The sequence below is a fragment of the Bombus pascuorum genome, chromosome 8 (assembly GCF_905332965.1).
Source record: "Bombus pascuorum chromosome 8, iyBomPasc1.1, whole genome shotgun sequence".
Lineage (NCBI taxonomy): Eukaryota > Metazoa > Arthropoda > Insecta > Hymenoptera > Apidae > Bombus > Bombus pascuorum.
Genome location: NC_083495.1, coordinates 7,056,578 through 7,075,825, shown reverse-complemented (window position 1 = coordinate 7,075,825; position 19,248 = coordinate 7,056,578). Strand labels below are relative to the sequence as shown.

The following is a 19,248-nucleotide window of genomic DNA, read 5'->3' as shown; positions in this document are numbered from 1 at the left end:
CCGAGAAGAGACAGCATTTCACTGTCCGCCCGGCACTTCCTCGAAACGCATTTGCATCCATAAGCGGACTAGTTGGCAAGCGTATAAAGCGGACCTGCAAGAACATCGTACCGCGCTCGCTCGTCAGATTTCATCTTCGTCCAGCAACTAATTTGCTCGATCCCTGTCCACTTGTTCGCCTGGTTCCGGTCACTTGCTTGGCGTCGTTCGTGCGTTATCATTGTGATTCAACGCTCAGCCACGAATATCGAACCACCTCGAAGCTCTTACGACGACCAGAGATTCTAACTTTCCTTCGAGATTCAAGTTCACGAGTTTCAAAAACGACCGTGATTTATACAAGTATAATATACTTTGTAATTAGCTTGCCTAGTTACGTCGATCATGGCGCAGAGAGTAGAACACACGAAAGGATGTTTTAGCAAACTACGCGTTCTCAACATGATCGAGCTTGAAAATGCTGACTCGTGTTTCGCCATTGTAAGGTCAAGTTGGTAGTTCGTTGTTAGAGCGTTAGTGATCAGCATTAACCTGTTTACAGGTAGATCAACAGCTGACGAGATTCGTATCTCGGTGGTGTGTGATTTATAATGTTTATCGGTGACCCGTTTGCTACAGGTGTAACTCTCGATCCAGATTTCCATCTCCGTGAATTTTCACACGGTTTGAGAAAAGAATGGAGAGAAACGAACGAATGTAACAGCCGCAATTAATAATTCGAAATACCGGTTCCATTATCGCGCTTCTTTAAACCAAACAATGTAATACGGTTACACAGTACGTGGATAAATCAACGAGCAATAAAGGCGTAAAACACATAATAGGCGTTGTTATTTGCGTAATTACCAATTAACTGTTCAGGTAATCGTCAATATTTAACATAATACCCGATGCTGTGTAAAACACGTATTCTGTATAGCTGATCTTGTGGAACGAAATACCATCTCGAGCATCACGTCAGCGATTTTCAATTGTTATTCAAATATAAAGAAACAGTGAGCGATACGTTGTCGTGGAGAATCATCGGTTCTTCACTCGCAGCTGGCTAACTCATCGCGTCGTAATCGAATTTGCATCCGCGGGGACGGTTTCTGCCGGGACGTCGAAACTTCCGTATTCGAGATAATACGGGGCGTTATCAGCTTCTGACCCGTAAGGTTCGTTAAACTTTTTTTTTTTTCTTTGGTCTCGCGAGTCCGCGAAATAAATTCTCTCGATCTCGTGGCAGAGAGGGAGAGGATAAAAAGAAAAAGAGTAGTGAAAGAGAGGTGAATGGAAAAAAATAGTAGATAAAGGACAAACGGTGGCCAGAGTGGACGAGCAAAGGTGAGATAAATAGCCAAGGATCGAGACTACTCTGGCAAAACGATCGAACGATGCCGCGTTATAAAAGCCTCGCGTCTACAGGATGTGTATTAAAAGTTTCGCGAAGTTGGCGAACGTAATTTAACCGATCTTCCGTTCAGCCGCTTTAGCCGGAGTAATTTTATCGGCGTCGTAAAATTTGTTGAGCGCGACACCCGCCTTCTAGCCAGACGATATGGAAAGTTTGAATTTTCAGCCAGGTCTGCAAAGAGACATCCGTAAACTTCGTTACCTGCGCGCTGTTTTTATCGACGCTATCGGCGTATATACCTTTGTCCCCCCTTTCGTTTTCTCCTCTTTTTGCATTTTTCCTATTTTCTTCCTATCCCCATTTTTTCTTCTTTTTTAGTAAAAAATGTTTTGCGTTCACGGTGGCGTCCTTTGTGAGATATTCGAATGGAAAAATTCGTTCTAATTCGACGTTTAGGCTGCAAAGAGTGTAGATTGTAGAATGACGCAAAGTAAAAATTGTTTGTGTAACAATCTTTTAAATGCAAAATAATATATACTTTTGATAGAAATATCAAACAGATAAATACTTCTTTTTTTTGCGTAAATTATAATTCATTGAATTTTGATTCGCATAACAATTGAGTTCTGATATATTCGGAATGATTTCTGGTTGAATTCTGTTGGTTTGCCTGTGTGCTGTGTCTTTTATAAATATTGATATTGCTATTGACCGATCTGCGTTCACCTAGAGGTGATGTTGTGTGGCTTGATTGATGCAGTTTGTGAAGGTACATCATTTTGGTAGTTCAATTATGGAGGAAGGAATATACGTCCTCTTCTTTGAATTGTACCACGCAAATATAATTTATCGACAGAACTGTAATTATTAATCACGTGTTGTTCGCGATTTGATTGTCCAGATTTATCGTAGGTTTTGCCTAATTGCCAATAAAATATTTTTGAGGTAATTATGCTTGCAAATTGTTTACGAACATTTAATCCTTTTACGTACAAACAAAATGAAATTTACAGATGTCAATGTTTACAATAACATAACAAACAAATGATGTATCCCAGACGTCTTTTTACGTCAAGGGAATAATGCCATTCCATCTTTAAACTAAATAAACATTAAACAGAGCAAACGATGTATTTACGTATGCGGGTGTATCGTGTAATGGGAAATAACGTGACTGGCGTTTGAAACTGAGAAGTATCAAGTTAATTTGTAGGTCGCACTTGATTGATGTTTGACATTTACATATTAAACAGAGTTTGACGGAATGTAATTATTTATTAAATTAGACCAGGCAATTATTTATATATCGATCGCTAAAGTGACATGTTCAAAATGAAAATATAATCCAATCTGTAACCACAAATATTTATATTTAAAATCTGCTCCCTAGATTCACCAAGGTATGCTATATTAAAAATTCCATATTTCTAACAACGACGATCCCTTCGTGACCTACAGCAACACTTTCTACATTCTCGTCCGAGAGATATCATAGAACGTGCCATCGATTTCGACGTTCTTTTCGCGCTCCATTGACGTGCTTGTTATCGAATGTACCAATGAATCCAGGAAGCCTCGAACTCGAACGAGTCCCGACAATTTCCAAAGACAGGCCCATGTCGCGCTCGATTCTCCGAAGTTCGAGAATATTACGGAAATGGTGAACAAGAAAGTTTCGAGTCTGACACGGAATACAGAGAATACAGGATTCGCCAACTGCTGTGAGATTCGCGCGCGAGTTACGCATTTGAATATACACATTTAGTACACGCTAAATTGTCTGCGATCTCATCTTTTGTACGCAAGCAAGCTCGGGATTTGATCAGATTCGCACGGAACTTCGACGCGTACTGTAAAACGTTCCTTCTTCGAGGGACTAAGGAACGAACGAAGAAATGGTAAACGGCGGGATTTCTAGTGGCCTCTTGACTTGCCAAGGAAATTCTCAATTTGATCGTATTGATGCGTCGGAGCGTATCAATTCGCTTGGTGTGGCAGCTGATAAACACCGAGTAAACATTGATTCGATCAATATTGGCAAAGGCAAATGCAAGAAACAGCGGTGAATATAAACGCGCGAAGGAAGAAGAAACTGGCGTGGCCCGGCAGAATGGTCTGTGTACTTTTGTTTTATGCCCAAGTAAGCGCTCGTTGTTATTCGTTCTAGCAAGGTTATATTACTATAGGATCGTTTGATGCCGTGATTTCTAAGAGATAGAAATAAACACGTGTTCCGCAGCGTGGAGGTTGTAAAAGGGAGCAACGTGAGAGAACGATGCGAGAGGATAAATCAGTCGTGGAAAGGCGAGAGTGTAGGTGTCGAATTACGATTCACTGTTCTACTGGAACGGTACATCGCGATAAAAAGAGAAAGAAATTGAGAGAGAGAGAGAGAGAGAAAGGAAGAAGGACACGGGAACCAACGCATACGGAAGGTAGAAAATGTAACTTCGCTGGTAATTTCATCGGATGAAATGAGCGAAGTATTGACCTTTGCCGTGCTCTAACGTAAACGAAAGTAGACCCACGAGGCCAATGAAACAAGTGGCCTTTTCAGCTACTTTTAATTATAATCCGAGCTTTAAATTGCTCGCGAGAAGTGGAGCGACTTTCGATTGTTGCCGGTCTAAGAGAATGGAGAGCGTCCACGGCCAACGTTGACGACGTTGGCGGAGCGGTGAGGAGACGGGGATGGTGGGATGGAGAAGAAGGGTGGCAAGGGACAAAAGGAACGACGTCGAGAGCCCTTTGTAGTAATTTTCGCGCCTCCTGTGCGGAAAAATTCGAAGCGAAAAAAAAAAGGAAAGTAAAAAAGGAAAAGGGAAAAAGTAAAAAAGAAGAAAGAGTCTTTCTGCCCGGAGGAGCTTCCCGAGCGGAGCGCCACAATTAAACGCTACGGCCGCGTTGAAATCGTTACGTGTACGTGAAGGCTGCTTAACCGTGAAGCGTGCACCACGTAATCGGCTAATATGGCTCGAGCACTTTCATGGATAATCGCCTCCATCCCTCTCGAGAGGGACAAACGCTTCAAGTGGCCGCCAAGTGTTTGGGGGGTAAAAAGCCGCGACATCGCGCTAATAACGTGCATTATTAATAAAGCACCGGCGCCTGGTCTCGAGATCGATCCTCTTACACGAGTACTGCCACTTTTACCTTGTACATGGTCGGTGTGTCTGGTTAACGCGCGCTTGAAACGAGAAAATATTGTGCTATCGTGTTTCGAACGAGAAAGAAACAGACAACTTGGAGGATATTCTCGATAGTCCATCTTTAGACCTTCGCCAACATATTCTCAAGTAAATTTCCCTTTAAACTAGCACCGGTTTTTTTCTTTCTAAACAAACTATCGATAGAGGACCCAAAATGAAACTTGAATCTCGACTGGAAAAGTGAAACGAAGTTCGGCCAACGTTGAAGCGCCAAGGAACGTTTTAAAGGAAGGAAAGTTTGTTCGAAGCTATGTGGACGAAAGAGGGACAGGAGTAAGAAGGAGAGAGGGGAAAAAAGCGGTAACACCTGAAGGCCCCGATTCCCTTTGAACTACGATGTCTCGTAGCAGGAAACGCCTCGGGCCGAAGACTTACTGCGACAGAAACTTTCCAGACTACCCGTTTGGCTGCGTACGTAAAACGCCTTGCGCGATACACAAGTGACTCAATTAAAGCAACCAACTTCCAGCAGGGAAGCTGGAGAACCGACGAGCAAACAGACGTGTCGGCGAGCACTCGTGAAGTGTACACCCGGCCGTCGCTTCGCGTCTGTACACAGTCATCGGTTCTCCGCGAATGAAACGAGAGGATCTTTCTGGTGTTCCAAGTTCGCCTCACGGTCTTACCGAACAACGACAATTAAATTGACGAACTTCGATCCCTGGAGAACATCGTTTGTTAGAAATGGAATAAGACCGTACGTGGTCGGAGAGAAAACGAGGTCCCCGCGACCTTAACAAAATTCTGCCGCCGTTTTAACCATTAATAACTTCTGTTCAAATATCTATTACCATAACAAGTGTGATCAGTCTCTTTGGAAATTCCATCTCAATTACCATAAATGGAATTTATGTTCAAATGTTCAAACTATGGCGAGCAAACCGATTTTATAGAGAAATACACTGCGTGCAGTTACTTACAAGATCTGTACAAACAGAACTGTGCTTCTAACCACGGTAATGTCATTTCCTGAAACAATAAACAACTGTTAAGTGTCATCAAACACTCTCTACTAGGCAATGATTAATGATTACCCGAACGTGTATGGGATAGCGTATCTGATACACTTCGAGCAAGCCCGAAAGCTCGATTTCAAGGGTGAAACGTATCCTGGAACGTAGAAACAAGGGACGATACGGTGTATTCGTGAGGTGAGAGAATACAGCTGATAGGTGTTAATTACTACCTCTTAACTATCGAACGGCAAGCAAGAACGGTAATCCATTAGGAATAATGACCATGGTCTATGCACGCGAGATGTGACTGGATTAACCAGTCGTTCGGAAAACCGGTATCGTTATTACAAATTCCTCGTCCCTTCCTGTAGCACATTACTCTGCACGCGTGTACGCCAGTTACACCCGTAGACACGATAGCCTTGGCTGTCGTCTGTGCCGTTAATTGAATTAATTACGGACGAGGGCCCTCTAAACGTTAAGGACGATGAGATTAACGCATGCAAGATACTCCACCGAATGTTTGCTATTTAGATCACAGTATTTACTTGGAAACAAACATATTTATATTTTATGCTATACGCTTTTTAATTTATTTATCGTTCGTTTTACGTAAACTTTTCTCGAGTAAAGATAAATCCGTTAACTTTAGTACGTACACGTGCCATCACGTACAGTCTACCTTGAACTTTCCCTTTCGACGCTCCACTGCGGATTAGAGTTCAAAATGTATAGAAGTTAAGCGGCACGAGTATACATATGTATGTGTGTGTGTGTATTTGTGTGCAGTGGAATTTTAAGCTGAAGACGAGGAACGAAGGTAGGGAGATAACGACACTTTACGATGTAACACAGCGTCGTTTAATATTAGTTCGAACGATCGAACATCCGGTGAGCTCGATAAGAACACGTTCATGCAACTTTGACTACTGGAGTAAGTCAATATATCGCCAACCGCGTGGAAGGTACGATCAGACTACGAGTAGTACAGGTAGTCGCATAAGTAGACCTGGCCAAGTAGTATAGGTAAACGGAAAGTCATAGTTGTACGAGCAATGAAACGCATCGAGTAGAGAACTTGCGAATAAAATTCGAAATGTCCCTGTTGGCGTCTCTTTCGGCAGATCAAACGCGTATAAAATTTATTTATTTACTTAATCATTCATTGTATGGGGAAAAGTTCTCATTAAAACATTTCCAAACGAAAAGAAAATAATCCATAAAGAACAACCATCAGAGGAAGCTCCTGATCGCGTCACTTTCGACAAATCTAACGCGAATGAAATGACTAATCAAGTCGATGATGCGAACGGTAAACGTACAACTGTAAAAGTAAAATGAAACTTAGCGAAAAATTTATCATTCGTTTAACAGACTCGTATTTCGCTGTTCCCCTTCATTGACGAAAAAATACGATTCGGCTTTACGCGCCGATCGCGCGACGACAATCGCTCGAAATCTGAGCGTGATTAATTGCTCGCCGCGACAACTTTCCGGCGTAATTTTCCCGCCGACGTCGTTCCCCGGTATGTTGGCTTCAAACATCGATCACAGTAAAATTAGATGAATTACCGCGCAATAACTTAATAGCGCGGTCGATCAAGATCCATAGGACTCTCTCTACACACGTCGGAAACAACTCGTCCTTTCACATGTTAACCGTGCGTCGATGAACTCACAGGTCGAAACCGTAAATTTCATTAATCAGCAAAATTAACAGATCCGTCAGCCAGAGGACCTAGCTGGCGATCACGCGAGGGGAATTTTGTTTGATTAATTACGCTCACGTTGCACTTTGCATTTATTACAAACCCAACCGTGTGATTTCCCATCAACTCCCTTCCAAATTTTATCAAATTTCGACGTTTCCATTCGACCAGAAAATAAAGGAATTCTAAAGTAGATAAGTGCGGAGGGGGCGCCCTGTTTGGTACTCGCCTTGTTCTTCGTAACCCCCGAACAAGCATAGAGATTCCCAGTTGGATCGTCGGAAATTAGCCAGGTTGCCGTACGAGCACTTAACACGATTGATTCGCCCGAACACGGCAATTCGGCCGAGGACTTCCGCTGCACCTTACCACAACCTCCTCTTTTCTCTCTCTCTCTCTCTCTCTTCCTATCTACCTATCTATCTATCTATCTATCTATCTATCCTTCGCGCAGATACTTTGATCCTTCCTTCGTCCCGATGGAAATCGCCGAAGTGGCGGTAGCAGGGAATATCCAGGAAGCTGGAATTTGAGATTCGTGAAATTGCTTACAAAATTACGCTCGGCTGATCCGAGCATTCGAACCGACCTTTGGTCTACCGAAACGAAAGTCGATGCAAGGAATTGCTTGGAAACGAAGCTCCGTTAACTTCGCGAGCGTCACTTCGTTTACGAAACTGTCGTCCTCTTCTTTGGAAAATACAGTAGCGGACAAAAGTTTAAGACGAAATGGAAGAAATAAATAATTGATTTACTTTCCATAAAAAATATAAATACAGTGTTCTACATTTGGTATTAACTAATTAGGCATTTGTTTATACACTTACAAAAAAAATTTCATTTTGATATTTTGCTCAGTAGCGAAGTTACAAAAAAAGGAACGAAATCTGTATAATATTTTGTCGGTCAAAAGTTTAAGACTACACAAAAAATATTAAGTTTTGGTAAAAAAATATGCACAATTTTTGTTTAAATTCAATATTTTGTCCAATATCCGTTATTTCTTATCACTTCGGTACATCTTCTTGGCATTGAATCTATTAATTTTTTACATTGATCTACCGTAATATTACTCCAAGCTGTTTCAATTGTAGAGTAAAGTTCATTCAAATTTTTCGGTTTATAACCTTGTACTGTCTTTTTTATGATGCTTCACAAATTCTCGATTGGGTTAATGTCTGGTGATTGCGACGGCCACGGCAGCACGGTGATATTTTCTTCTTGAAAAAACTGTTTCACAACCCGAGCCGTGTGCTTCGGATCATTATCATTTTGAAAAATAAAATCATCACTCATATTGTTGCGTGCAAAAGGTAACATTGTGTTCTTGAGTATGTCCTTGTATTGAAAACGGTCCATAATTCCATTGATACGACATATCGGACCAGGGCCGCTTCGAGAAAAACACGCCCACACCATAACGTTGCCACCACCATGTTTAAGAGTTTTTAAAACGCACTGTGTTTTCAAACTTTCGCCAATTCGACGTCTAACGTACCGTATCCCGTCAGAACAGACGCGATTGAATTTCGATTCGTCAGAAAACAATACCTTTTGCCAATCTTCACTTGTCCAATGCTTATGAGCTTTAGCAAATGCAAGTCGTCTTTTTCGATTCCTAGAACTCAGCAGTGGTTTCTTTTGGGGTTTTCGTCCTCTTAAGTTAAAGTCTTCTAATCTTCTCCTAACAGTTCTAGCACTAATTTGTGTATCGTTTTCATAGTTTATCTCCGCAGCAATATTATTTGCACTACGAAAACGATCCTTTTCGCTCAATCGATGAATCCGGCGATCCATTTTCGGTGTTGTTTTCCGTGGTCTTCCGTTTTTCGGTTGATCGCAATACATGCCTGTCTTTAAACATTTATACCAAGCTTGTTTACAAGCTGTTTCTGACCTGTTCACTATATTTGCTATTTCGGTGAAGGTTTTACTTTGCTTTCGCAGCCTTACGATTTGTTCCCTTTCGTTTTCAAGTAAATTCTTTGATTTACCCATAGTCTGTTCCTACCTAAATGAATTTTAAGCAATAAAAGGTACACTAAACAATGATTTTGACATTCCAGAATCAAAATGTTCAAAAACTGTACTCGTACTCACGTTTTACACAGATCGTCTTAAACTAATGTCCACTGTTTCCAAGTGCTAGGCGGTAACTAACTGTTGTAACTCCTACATTGTTTGTATTTAACAACTGACTGTCTGAGGTTACGAAGGTCAAACATACAGCTACGTTATTCCAAAGAGACAAACCGAATAGAAGAACAATATGCGTATAAGATGTTTGTAATCCGGTTTACAAATCATCGTCTTAAACTTTTGTCCGCTACTGTATCACGCTCAAAATAATCGTGTCTGTGGGCTAGGAAGCGAGCCAGGCTTCTCGTCTACTCGGGCGAGTAAAGTTTCTCCTTTAAAAGGATTTTCCATGACGAGCCGTGGAACACAAGGGCGAATTTCGAGGACGGCCACTCCTCCAAGTCCCCGAACGGCACACCTTGCTTCGCCACTTTTTAGCCAAACCCCTAACTGGCCTTCGCTACTTCACTTCGATGTTACTCTAACGTGACGCGTGTGAGGGTAAAAAAAAAAAAAAGGAAACAGCGAGGAAAACGGAAGAAGCAAAGCGGAAGCGGAGGACGGCCCAAAGGTAAACGCATTTAGGTACACACACGAAGTTGAACGTGCACGGACGCGGGCTTAGGCGCTCATACACGCGAGCGCGCATATAAACACGCTAGATACACGGAAACCGTAAACACACATATCGACGGGCTCGCACATTTTCATCCTCGACCGGTCGATACAGCCGGTACGTCCCTCGTGTGCACCTCCAATACGTACATACTCGTTCCACGAAACGAACGAACGCATTTTTGTGCTCACGGCTCGTGCTGAAACGGCCGCGATAATTTACGAATTATTTTAACCAATTAATTTACGACGATTCCCTCTGCCTCGGTAGAGTTGTTATTCCTTTATTCGCTCACAGCTTTGGATTCGTAATGGGAAGAGAAAACAACGTTTCGTCTAATGGCACAGGAACTGCGATAAAATTTCCGTTTGCTCACCGCGGCGAACGGTGAAAGAGGTTCGCGCTACACGACATCGAATTAGCACGAATTACACACAATAACTCTGCAAATGGTGTTTTATCGCGGCGATTCAGCGGAACGCGTTTCCCGGACTCGTTGCTACCGTTCGCGAGTCTTCGTTCTACAACTATGTCGCGCGTAACCGCCGCGAGATTTCAATTAAATTTAACCAAATTTGATTTAATATCGCGAACGTGAATTACTTAGCTGCGGTTTCTTGCGACCTTCCCTGCGTCGACTGATTAAGCTGCGCATTATGCAAAGCGTTATTTATTTATTTATAGAGAGGTACAGCCGCCGTAATGTGCGGTCGTGTCGTTATAGCGAAGCGTTTATGTAAACGCAGCGATCGTTTGATCTTGTTTACGTAAGTGGTAGTTACTTTTGCATTACGATACCATTGTCTCGGTTGCTCACGGGTTCAACTATTAACAAATATTTGATGCTTTCAATTTCCGTCGTTTCATCAATGTGTTTCACGAAAACTTGAAGTTTTGTTAGTTTAATGAAAGGAAAGAAAGGTACACTGACGGGCGAAAATATTTCTACACTTATCATAGGAATCTTTTATATTCATATAATATGTAATATGTATAATTTGTAATAAGTGTAATAATTAACTAAATGCCGATTACCAGCCACGAAACGGTAAACAAGAATAAACGAAGCGAATTTTGATGGTGAGTTATCAGAAAAACGGCCGACCTCGACTCTTATCGAGCGGTTCTGGGTGGTCGTGCGTTGGCCGCGGCTGTCGTCCACAAATTGGCGGCAGATCGGTCCACTAATTACTCGAGCCAGTCGTGTTTTAAAAGCCCTGACCATCACGAACGATTTGCGTCGTTAACAGAGAGCAAAAAGAACACCGCGGAGTATCAATCGTCGCGTTAATCGTACACGGTGACCTTCCAAACGAGACAGAAAATTATTCGCAATTGATACCGATCTATCGACAATTTCCATATCGTAACTCATGAAACTTTACGCGCCCTCGTTCCTTCTCTTTCACCACCTCTTAATCAGTGCTCTGCCACGAAAATCGACTCCACCAAGCTATTACAAAATCACAGAAATGAACTATGCATACACGGATGATTAGGAAGTCCAAAAGTTTCCCATGAAATTTATCGATCGAAGATGGAAACAGCGCGATGGACGCGGGAAGTGAATCACGGTCGGAGTCTACGCGAAAGAGGGAACGGTCGGGTTAACCAGGAAATTGCAAGGCACACACAAAACTCGACTGCACGATGGAATCTTAATTCCGTGAGCGCCCGGAGTTGAATTCGCTTCAGCACCAGCTCCGCCGTCTCTCTTCATCTTTCCACGACGTTTCTTCTCTACCTTCCGTCTTACTTTGTCCCTCGTTTTCCTTTTCACCCCGTTCACCTACGAGCTTGGTCCCCTTCAGCTCCTTCGTCTCCTTTTCTACGAACCTCTTGCGCATCTTATTCTCTCTCTTTCGTAATTAGGAAGCAAACAGGGCGGCGGTCTTGCCAAGTTGGCGGAGTCGGAGATGAAACAGCAGTTTCCGTCTGCCCATTCTTCTTCCACCACCGCCTCCCACCCCAAGCCGCCAGTATCCTGCACCGGCGCGCTTTCTGTCCCTCGACCACCTGACTCGTCGTCATCGCCGTTCACCTTCGAGCAATTCAGATCCAGTCAACGTCAGAAACGTGCAGAAATGGCGATACGATATATCTTTGTGGTAGAAGTAGCCAGGTCTCGAAACGTTTCGCGCCTTGCCTCGTCGTTTTCGCTTTTTCCAACTGGCGCCCCTCTTTCTCGCGTTTTCCGCGAATCAACCCCACCAACGAAGAAGTTCGTCTCGAGCACGAACGGAGGACGTTGGTTTTTGCCGTCCGAGGAACCAGCCCCGTCGCGCGCCCGTGTTTTTCCGGCGACGAACTCGCGAAAAGTCGTGGAAACGAGTGTTTTTCGCTCCTGGTGAAATATTACTCGTCTTTCTTTTCCCCTTGCCCTCGGCGGCATATATTAGACGATGTTGTCCCGAGGTTGTTATTTCTGATATTTTCCCCGGCTTAAGTTCGAGCTCTGCGTCATCTTGCAACGCGTAGAAGTAACGGGATCGTCGAGGGAAATGGAGACTTCCTCTATGTCATTGGAATATTCTCCGACATAGACGTCAGGGGTAAACGACACGCGTTTTCTTGCGCTTAAAACTTCGCACGCATTCCTCGAGCTCGTTCAAGCACGCGTTCCAAGCCCCACCGCAAACCAGCAATCTCTTCTACGTTATTCCTGACACTTGTAGTTCGTTGTACATGTACGAGCAGTTCATTCATTCGCTCTCTCTTCGCGTCTATTGCATATTATCCTTTCGCATTCTTGCACGACGTTATTATCTTCGCTTTAAAGTCTTCGCAAGAATATTTATTTATTATTCATCATTGTGTGCCTACTTTTAGAATGTCGGCGTTTCATGATCGATTACAATGATGAAGAAGAGTACAGTTGGCCAAGTAGAGGTATAAAATCGATTTCGATCAACACAGAGTCTTCTAAACTCGAACACGATTACTTGGACTTGGGCGGAAAAGAAATATTGTTCCGGGATATCCGATCGCGGTAATTGCCGCGGTACGTTAATAGGATCAGATATACGCGAGTTGCTACCGTTCGTTTTTGTTTGCTGGTAAAAGCTATCGCAGTAAATATCCGGTTCGGGGCGCGTCATAACGAATTTTACAGGTGGTGATCGTCGATGTGGAATCACAGCGTACCCAGCTTGTTTACGAGCTTAATAATCCGTCAGAATTGATCGAGCTCGTTTCGCTACAAGAGATCTATTACATTAACTCTTCATGTCGCTTGAAAAGCTCGTATTTTATTTTATCTCGGCAGAAAAGAAACTAAGATTACTCGTATCAAATGCATAAAGGAAGAAACGAAAGGTCGACAATTTCTTTCTCTTGTTGAAAATCGATTGAGCACACAGATTGTCGGTTATATCGTCTCGAATCCGGAAAAATCTGCGCGATCACACGAATTTGAAATATCTGCGAAACTCGTCCGCTTAATTTTTAATTAATTATTCGCGCCTAAATCTCTTCAATGATCGTTCTACCTCTGCATCCTGCTTCCCTCATTCAACGATGGCTACCCGTTTAATTTATAAAGGCCATAACGCGGTATCACGTTGAAAAATCGCGAGATAATCATCCGTTCGACGATACACTCCCTTCAATCCAAAATAGTCTCAGCAACGTTCCAAGTACACGATATTCAAGCCGCGCATTATCCGCTGAATAATCTTAATATGTACGTGTTTCTTTCTCTAAGAAACCATCGCCTCACCCCGTTGCAACTGTCTGAAAAATATAAAAACCGACTTGGTAAGTTGCTATCTCGCAGACCCACCGGGTCGACTCTTTAATTAACAAAAAGTTTCCGTTAAAAGAAGAGAAACCGGAGCATCGAAATGGCAATTTCCTGTCGGCTACCTTATAGAACCAACCCCCTATGCTTCACATTATTTTGAATAAGGAGCGCGGCGGCAGCCGAGCAATCCATTTTCTTCGTCGCGGTCTCGGGGGATACTCTATGGAATTAGAGTATCCGAGAGGCTCTTTGGTCGAGTTTCCCCACCTTATGGATACAGTTGCGCGACGTCTATACGTGTACGATGGGCTCGGTGTTATAACGAGCTCGTAAAATCGGTCAAGCATCAAAGTTTACACGTCCGAAGCATATGAACGAGCGAATTGGCAGAAACTTGAGAAGATAATGGATACGAAGGCTTATTTAAGATCGTATAAAATATACCTTAACCTTAATGCAGTTAATATTAAAATAGATGGCGTACCTGGTTGCTGTTCGCCTATTAATAGGCGCGACTACTTGATACTGTGGAAACGGTAATTTTTTTTACTTACTATGAAATATTCGAACGCTTGAAATTAAGGCGTGAATAAAGAATAAGTAAGCACTCAAAATTTAAATCGAGTCTGATTACATATATCTCCGGTTAGAGAACTCATTCAATATTGTGACAATCTAAAATTCAATGTCTCTTTTCCATCTCTATATATATATATATATATATATTCGTCAAGTGTCTCGATGTTTGATTTAATCTTGTCATTCATACATCCTAGTAATTTTAACTTTAAAGTAATTTTAATTTTAATTTAAAAGCTCCCTACATCGCAGGAGTATCTGTACTATCGATGTTAGTAGTACAGCTTCTATCGAGTAATCGCGAATGTAATATCTTAAAACTCTGACCGATCCTAGTGACGAGAGAACCACCTTCGATGTGGTGACGGATTACACGGGGAATTGCGACCGGCGTTTCGTGAATAATCCACGACGTCGCAGATGTTTCTGTATATACGAGGGATGACTCTATACATCGGATGATGCGCTGGGAAGGTTCTACCGCGTTTAAGTTGAGCTCGTCGATGCGGTGTATCTTTGAAGGCCCAGTGACACGAGATCTTCTATCGACTACTCGTTAGTGCGTTGGAAAAGTCAGTTTACCGTGCGGTTAGCCAATGACAAGTTGGCGCCGGAAACTTATCTCCGTAACTTATCATCAATTAACGATGATTTATCAATGGATCGAGCTTATGACGAGCCGATTCTTAATATTATCTGTAAAAATGTAAATCTTAGTACATTAAAGGTGACACGTACGATTGATCAAACCTTCCGTGGGTTAGTTCTTACTGAAACTGTATGCATCATGTTCTTTCCTTCTGTAGCGGCATATGCGTCTTAGGACGTTTCGATTCGACGATGCCTCACGTAGTTGTTTTGTCACAGAGGATTAACACTATACGACGCACATAATGTAATAAACAAACTCTGGACAAAGCAATTTCGCTGCTACCGACAATCGGCGACAAGTTCAAACCTTCCGGTACCTCCTCGACCAGTATAAATAGACGACCATGTTCTTCAGACATAGTCAGTCAGTCATCCAGTCAGTCAGTCAGTCGCGCGAATCAATATCAGTATCGAGTCATCGAGATTATCAGTCGAACGAATAAGTCTAACGAATCAGCATAACAATTAGTATCAGTACGGCAGTATCGCGCAATCTTATAACGAATATCATCGAGCGAGAACGCTTATGATTAACTTTGTATTCTACATTTTAAAATATCTGTAAATATAATTAACGAAATCAACTCGTCTCGTTATTAATTTAACCAGCAACACGTCTCACCGTCCACCGCACTTCTTTCTTCTTTCGTCTCTCTTTCGCCCCTCATACACAGTTTGAATGCCACGCTGAGAATTATCGAAATACACGTGCCGAACTTGCACCAATTACTTACAATTTACATGAGCCCATGAGAATCAAGTTATGGGAATATAGCTTTGTCGGTATCCGATCTCTGGTAGGGAAAAATGATCCCCGTTATCGAGGGATTTCGTTAAACCAAACCGGATTTAGCCGAGTATGCGATAGAGGCGTCTCGGAAAATTTGCCAATCATACGGCTCGTTAATGAAAGTCTTCCCAGGTGCCTGTTTATACTGCGCAACTGGAGGCGTGAGGGTAAACGTCTTACGTTCGTGCTGTAATATCGCGTCGGATGATATCGGGATTAGCAGCCGCCTCCGCGAGCCGTAGTATATTACGTTTAGCCGGTTGAACGATAAAACGGCTGGCCCAAGGAAAGTTAAACGCGACGAAATTAGAGGATCGAATCGGTCGATCCCTATGGGAGAGGTCAGGAATTGGAAATCCGTCGTTGGAAATCTCGAAGAAGCAGATTGCTTCGAATTAAGAAGGCTCCCGCGTTCCCACTATCGATCCACCGAGATTCATCGTGCTCTTCCACCACCTCATCGTTTCTGCCCCCGTTCCATCCCACCTACCTGTTCTCTTTCCTTCTTCGCTTCTTTTCCCTATGAGCGTAAGGGATCACGTTCCACGAGGGTGACAATAAAAGTGGAAATAAACTTTTTAATACGTTTCACTTTGGCCTGGTTGTTCAGCGACGCGGCCTCTGCGGCGATTCGACCGCTGCGAGCAGGGATACCTCGCGGTAACTTGAAATTTTTAATTAAAGTCATAGCCGACTACGGCTTTTTGTCCGGCTCCTCGAGATCGCCCACTCTCTCCACTTTGCATCCCTAGATACGGTTGCCGTGTCATTGTGTCCGCGGATCGTTTAACGGCTACAATGGCGTGTACTAGATTCAACAGTTAAAAAGTGTAAAAAATTTGTGAAAGTATAGGAGAAGAAGAAAGCAATGGATATTCTTATCTTTGAGATCGAAACTTTTCAGAGTTCATAAGGAAAGTAGATTCTCCGGTATTGCCGCGTTTCCCCGTGTTTATGGGATTCCTCTTGCAAGAGAGGGGACGTTTTCGTTTTAATTAAAATCCTGAATGATGAAAGAAACAAACGGCAGAAATTAGCGCGAGAGCTAAGTTAATCTTCGTCCCTCGAAGCATTTCCACCACGTTTCGACGACGCGGGGCATCCGGCAGGTCGCCGTTTCGCACGATATTTAGTAATTAGCCAAGGAAATACGGGAAACACGCGACAAAAGGCGGGAATTCATGCGGAGTTAACCCGATTCGCAGTCGAGTCGTAAAAGCAGCCGACCCCGGAAGCCAGGCAATGCCCTTTTAACTAGAAACGGACAGGGCAAGAAGCGAAGTGGTAGCCATGCTATGAATGTCTGAATTTACGTTAAAGACTGGCCCCAGCACTGCTTCTGTCCGAATTTCTAAAGAAACCCTCGTCGCGAAAAATCTGCCCTGCCCTCTTCTGCTTTCTAGTGAATCGAGCAAAAAGTAGATCTTGTTATGATTGTGCCGCACCGTAGTTTCTTAAATTAAACGTCCGACGCGACTTCGCCGTTCTTAATATTTCATAGCATTTTCTCTCTGACCCCTTCCAGTACTTTTTCTCCGACTATAACGATATTTCAAAGCACCATTACACATGGAAGTAGCTTTATCCATTCGATTACTTACATATATACTGTACATGGTGAAATTTGATCGGAAGATTAACATATTTATTTTATTTTTAAGTTGTGATTGAAGAATATTTCTCTACTGTTGATTTTTTATCTCTTCGTATAACCGGATTACTTTGCCAGATATAAACTGAAACAAGCAATGTATCCGTATCGTTGAAGTTTTATCTTCATCCGTAATGACATTTTATAAAATCTACGTAAACCTTTAAAATCTAGCTTAAAATATATATATATCAATTGATGTAACATATTAATGTGAGACAAAATTGCATCTGTAAGATTAATTTTCATTAAAACTTAATTGTATTGCCTTTCTAATTGTACTAATTTTAGCTTCTATCTAATGTTTCTATCGATATCTGTTAATTGTATATGGTTGTCCGAGATAAGGTCAGTGGTAAAAACGCAATTAAATCAGTCCCACGTCGATTTGATTTTGGAATTAAATGGAACGTTTATTTCTGAAGTGGCTTGATTTCATTTCTTGCAGAAATTAGGCAAATGAAAGATTCACATATATTTCAATGTGAACATTTTATTTGTAGACAATTTATAATTTAAATTTTAATATATTTGTTTGTTTCGATCAATTGAAATTCTGTTAATAAATGGCATTGCGTAATCATTTACTTTGGAAACCGTGTAAGTCCATTTCCTGTAATCTGTAACTCGATCAAACAGTCGGAGCACCAATAATCAAAAACAAATGGTAGCCAATATAATCCTAACTTTTGTATCTGACTAAATATATATTGCAAATACGGATGTAAGTTATTTAAATGCGATTCGGTAATATCGTCAATTATTATTTCATTTATTAAATTGTTATTTTTATTATTATTATGAGATTAAATTGTTGTGATTAAATGTTATTGTTATAACTTTAAGGTATTACAAGATTAATAATAGTTAACATTAAGATCAGATGATGATACGGATGTTATAACTAACATAATATTATAACAATTGTTATTTATTTAGTTTTATTCTATCTATTATTAAATACAGTGCATTTTTTATATATTTTCGTATGCTTTGTATATGTCGAAGATGAAAGGACACCGGGCCTTCCCTTGGAATTCTTTAGAAAATTTTCCAATACTGTCTTTATAAATTAACCCGATCTTTATAAATCTTTAGTCCTTATAAATCTTTGTAAATTAAACCGATTATAATTGTCCGAGATTTGCGATAATGAGCTTGGGCTCAAGGCGACAACTAGTCGCCGAACGTAGCCGCGGTCACGGGATGAACATTTTTACTTAATACAGCTATAGAGTAATTGTATAGCTCTCCTTAAAAAGAATAGTTGTAGCGGCACTCGACAGTAAACATTCCAACGGTCTCTGCCCCGTAGCTTGCCACACACAGACCCTATTCTTCAGGCATGATGATTACCAGATGTCGATGCATCTCCACAGGACATGTTCAGCTAGCCTGAGGACCCACTATATAACGGACAAACAGTCCGTTATCCTAACAATCTCTAAATGTATCACCTACTACGGGAAAATACGGGAGATCTGCTGTCCTTACGAACGACGCTTCCCACTAGCAACTTTCCCTCAAGGGCGGCTAGCATCTTTCTCTAACCATCAACATAGAAATTAACCAATTAACAACAACGTCCATTTCCTTCACTTCCTGAACGAGGTTTGTCCTCGATGAATCCGATGATCTTGTGTCCTGAGACACACCCCATCATAGTTTTCCTCTGCAGCATCACTGTGACGGAGAGGTACATTCTCGTGTGATCTCGTCAGCAAGTAAAAACAACGTCTTTACGATCAGTGGATATTTCACGTTTCAGCAAGGAGTTCGACTTAGACTTTGGAAGAAAGTACATCTGTTATCCCGTTGACCGCGGATTCGTTATTGAACCTAGGATCATTGTCATTAGTATCTCGAGTATCGAGTTACCACGGTTACTTGTCAAATTTTATAGTGATCATCTTTGTACTAGTAGATATCT

At 41.9% G+C, this 19,248-nt stretch overlaps 1 protein-coding gene across 2 annotated transcripts in view; it reads left to right on the top strand.

Moving 5' to 3' along the window:
- The window catches only part of LOC132909437 (protein O-mannosyl-transferase TMTC2-like), a 172,448-nt gene that overhangs the window by 125,292 nt on the left and 27,908 nt on the right, over positions 1 to 19,248 (top strand). The gene's annotated exons all lie outside the window — the stretch shown is intronic.